Source organism: Nerophis lumbriciformis, linkage group LG13 (assembly GCF_033978685.3).
Source record: "Nerophis lumbriciformis linkage group LG13, RoL_Nlum_v2.1, whole genome shotgun sequence".
Lineage (NCBI taxonomy): Eukaryota > Metazoa > Chordata > Actinopteri > Syngnathiformes > Syngnathidae > Nerophis > Nerophis lumbriciformis.
In genome coordinates, this window is record NC_084560.2 from 44760421 (window position 1) to 44765420 (window position 5000).

Below are 5000 nucleotides of genomic sequence, written 5' to 3' on the forward strand. Positions count from 1 at the left end.
ATAAAAGTTATGAACAGAATGGGTGACAAAGGGCAGCCTTGGCGGAGTCCAACCCTCACTGGAAACGTGTCCGACTTACTGACGGCAATGCGGACCAAGCTCTGGCACTGATCATACAGGGAGCGGACTGCCACAATAAGACAGTCCGTTACCCCATACTCTCTGAGCACTCCCCACAGGACTTCCCGGGGTACACGGTCGAATGCCTTCTCCAAGTCCACAAAGCACATGTAGACTGGTTGGGCAAACTCCCATGCACCCTCAAGGACCCTGCCGAGAGTATAGAGCTGGTCCACAGTTCCACGACCAGGACGAAAACCACACTGTTCCTCCTGAATCCGAGGTTCGACTATCCGGCGTAGCCTCCTCTCCAGTACACCTGAATAGACCTTACCGGGAAGGCTGAGGAGTGTGATCCCACGATAGTTGGAACACACCCTCCGGTTCCCCTTCTTAAAGAGAGGAACCACCACCCCGGTCTGCCAATCCAGAGGTACCGCCCCCGATGTCCACGCGATGTTGCAGAGTCTTGTCAACCAAGACAGCCCCAAACCGACCGCCAAAATTAGTAGGACAAAACGGCGCTCGCCAAATACTTGAGTCCGTGAAGCATGTTTAATATAAACAGTGTGCTTTATAACAATTAGGGAGGTTTGTGTCATGTTTGTCCTCCTACAGAAACCATATTAAAACCAAAAATATATTTTTTTCCCCTCACCTTTTTTTCAATTTTCATACATTTTTGAAAAAGCTCCAGAGAGCCACTAGGGCGGCGCTAAAGAGCCGCATCATGCGGCTCTAGAGCCGCGGGTTGCCGACCCCTGGTATAGCCTATAATGCCATTTTTTGTGGTCCCCTTTATTTAGAAAAGTACTAAAAAGTATCCAGACATTTTTGTACCGGTACCAAAATATTGGTATTGGGACAACCCTACTTGCGGCTATAAAGGAGTGGAAAGGCTTCCAGTATCGCGAAGCAAGTGTGACGTCGGATTGACAGAAGAAAAGAGTCTCTAAACTAGAGTACACTATACAATAACACAAGACATACATGCTAGATTTAATCCCTAGAAAAAAAAAGTATAAATACAAGTACAATTAAAGCTGCAAGCAGCATTGGTCGGGCCCGCGTATTTGGCAGGTGCTAGTCCTAAGTGTCCCAATACTTTTGTCAAGTTTTAGTCCCAAGTGTCCCAATACTTTTGTCCAGTGTAAGTGTCCCAATACTTTTGTCCAGTGGTAGTCCTAAGTTTCCCAATACTGTTGTCTACTTTTAGTCGTAAGTGTCCCAATACTTTTGTCAAGTTGTAGTCCCAAGTGTCCCAATACTTTTGTCCAGTTTTCGGCTTAAGTGTCCCAATACTTTTGTCCAGTGATAGTCATAAGTGTCCCAATACTTTTGTCCAGTGATAGTCATAAGTGTCCCAATACTTTTGTCTAGTGTACCTACCTAGTCTGCATTGTGTGGGTACGCTGGTGCATCCTGCTTTCAAGCAGCCATCTTAAAAAAACAACAGCGCAGCAGCATCAGCGCAGCGGTTCTGTGAAGGGTCATAAAATCAAAACTGGAGCAGGTATCAAAACTCTTTCGCCAACTTTTAATCAGAAGGGTTCAATCTCTCTCCTGTGTTAGTTTGAAGCTGAAACAACAAACGCGCTCAGAGGAGATAATGTTTGAAGAAAGGTGACCGGTTTTTACAAAAATGTTGTTTTGAAGGGGGAATAGCAAACTTCCTGTTGATTTTTGCTGGGGGTTGTCAATTTATGAAATGCAGTTCTAAATGAGACCTACATAGAGGTTTTTGTTTCATGTCTCTCCGACCTTCCCAGTGGGAGTTACAGGCAGTTCTGTCGTTTTTTCTTCCGAGGAGCAGTTTTTTCTGCGTTTTATTCAAAAATTGCGGTAGAGCGCAATTTTGAGATTTGGGGTTAGGTTCTTTTATTAGATCGCAATTTTTGCCAGTCCTGATGTGTGCGTTCAGTTTGGTGAGTTTTGAAGCGTGTTAAGGGGGTCAAATTACAGCTCAAAGAGGCAAAAATGACTGTTTTTAGTACTTTTTTGTCTTGAAGGGGGAATTGCCAACTTCCTGTTGATTTTAGCCCGAGAATGTACTATTATAAAATCTAGGTCTGAGTCAGACCTACATAGAGGTTTTTGTTTCATGTCTCTCCGACCTTCCTAGTGGGAGTTACAGGCAGTCTAGTTTTTTTTCCCCTAGGGGGCGCTAGAGCGCAGTTTTGAGTTTTGTGGTTCGTTTTTTTTTTTTAAAAGGCAATTTTCGCAGGTCCTGGTGTGTGGGTCAAATATGGTGAGTTTTGAAGCATGTCAAGTGGGTCAAATTACAGTTTAATGTGGCGGCGGAATTATACAATGGGCCATGCGGGCCCTAATAAGCAGCAACAATAGAAAAATAGAGCATAACGATGTGTAAGAAAAATAAATGTTAATACTACAATTAATAATAGATTTCTTTTAAATGTATGTATACATTTTTTTGCCTTTCGAAATAAAATATATGCATCATAGCAAATTATGTGATGTCATTATGGCCACAAAAGAATCCTGCCCTGCCACAAATGAATTAATAGTAAGAACTTGAAAAAGCTGTAATATTCATGCCAGGCCACTAATTGGCAATGTTAATGTCATCATATTCAAAATACATGGTTTTCATTAGACAGCGACCTCGTGATCTCGTACCTGTAAACCATACTTGCCATCCTTGAGACCTCCAATTTCGGGAGGTGGGGGGTGGGGGGTGGGGGGCGTGGTTGGGGCGGGGGCGTGGTTAAGAGGGGAGGAGTATATTAACAGCTAGAATTCACCAAGTCAAGTATTTCATATATATATATATATATATATATATATATATATATATATATATATATCCCTGCGACCCCGAAGGGAATAAGCGGTAGAAAATTGATATATATATATATATATATATATATATATATATATATATATATATATAAAAGTTAAAGTTAAAGTACCAATGATTGTCACGCACACACGAGGTGTGGCGAAATTATTCTCTGCATTTGACCCATCACCCTTAATCACCCCCTGGGAGGTGAGGGGAGCAGTGGGCAGCAGCGGTGGCCGCGCCCGGGAATCATTTTTGGTGATTTAACCCCCAATTCCAACCCTTGATGCTGAGTGCCAAGCAGGGAAGTAATGGGTCCCAATTTTATAGTCTTTGGTATGACTCGGCCGGGGTTTGAACTCACAACCTACCGATCTCAGAGCGGACACTCTAACCACTAGGCCACTGAGTAGGTATATAAGAAATAATTGACTTTCAGTGAATTCTAGCTATATATATATACATATATATATAAATAAAAGAAATACTTGAATTTCAGTGTTCATTTATTTACACATATACACACACATAACACTCATAATCAGCACCTCCAAGTCCGAGTCCATGGTCCATGGTTCTCGGTGGAATACCATCTTCGGGTTGGGGAGGAGACCCTGCCCCAAGTGGAGGAGTTCAAGTACCTCGGAGTCTTGTTCACGAGTGAGGGAAGAGTGGATCGTGAGATCGACAGGCGGATCGGTGCGGCATCTTCAGTAATGCGGACGCTGTATCAATCTGTTGTGGTGAAGAAGGAGCTGAGCCGGAAGGCAAAGCTCTCAATTTACCGGTCGATCTACGTTCCCATCCTCACCTATGGTCATGAGCTTTGGGTCATGACCGAAAGGACAAGATCACGGGTACAAGCGGCCGAAATGAGTTTCCTCCGCCGGGTGGCGGGGCTCTCCCTTAGAGATAGGGTGAGAAGCTCTGTCATTCGGGGGGAGCTCAAAGTAAAGCCGCTGCTCCTCCACATCGAGAGGAGCCAGATGAGGTGGTTCGGGCATCTGGTCGGGATGCCACCCGAACGCCTCCCTCGGGAGGTGTTTAGGGCACGTCCGACCGGTAGGAGGCCACGGGGAAGACCCAGGACACGTTGGGAAGACTATGTCTCCCGGCTGGCCTGGGAACGCCTCGGGGTCCCCCGGGAGGAGCTGGACGAAGTGGCTGGGGAGAGGGAAGTCTGGGCTTCCCTGCTTAGGCTGCTGCCCCCGCGACCCGACCTCGGATAAGCGGAAGAAGATGGATGGATGGATGGATGGAACACTCATCTACTCATTGTTGAGTTAAGGGTTGAATTGTCCATCCTTGTTCTATTCTCTGTCACTATCTTTCTAACCATGCTGAACACCCTCTCTGATGATGCATTGCTGTGTGGCACGCACAAAAGTGCTTTCATCAAATGCACTAGATGGCAGTATTGTCCTGTTTAAGAGTGTCACAATATTGCTGTTTACAGCAGACGGACTGCTTTACTGTAGACGTTCTTTATATTGTGGGAAAGCGGACTCGGGTCCGCATGGAGCTGGAGGGGGCGTGGACTCCAGCTCCGCCTGAATTTCGGGAGATTTTCGGGAGTAAATTTGTCCCGGGAGGTTTTCGGGAGAGGCGCTGAATTTCGGGAATCTCCCGGAAAATCCGGGAGGGTTGGCAAGTATGCTGTAAACTCTAAAATTTCCCGCATCCTTAGCAAGTCATGCTCACTCATTTTCACCTGAGTTTTAACAAGCCCCCTGTTGGGAAATTACTGTCACAAATGATCTTATAATTAGAATCTGCTCATAATTTAATTTGCAGCGCTCACAAAGTGAAAATCATAGATGATTATGATCTCAAACATGCTAAAAAAAGATGCGAAAAGATGAAGAAGTGTGACAGCTAAAAATGACACTCACCAAGAAAGTCAATTAAGAAACTTTTTGCCCGACCTCATACAACCGCAGTTTGTGGTGTTTTTCTCATGGAATTGCGCAAAAAAACAACCAGGCCTCTTAGTGGTTGCAGCGTCTTTGCACAGTATTGTTTATACATGCAAATTGAAGCAGCAACATTCAGGAGCTGCTCTGCGCTGGCACCCTGGGCCGGACGGCATAATTAAATGTATTGACTTAAGGGGATGCGATGAATATCCAACACA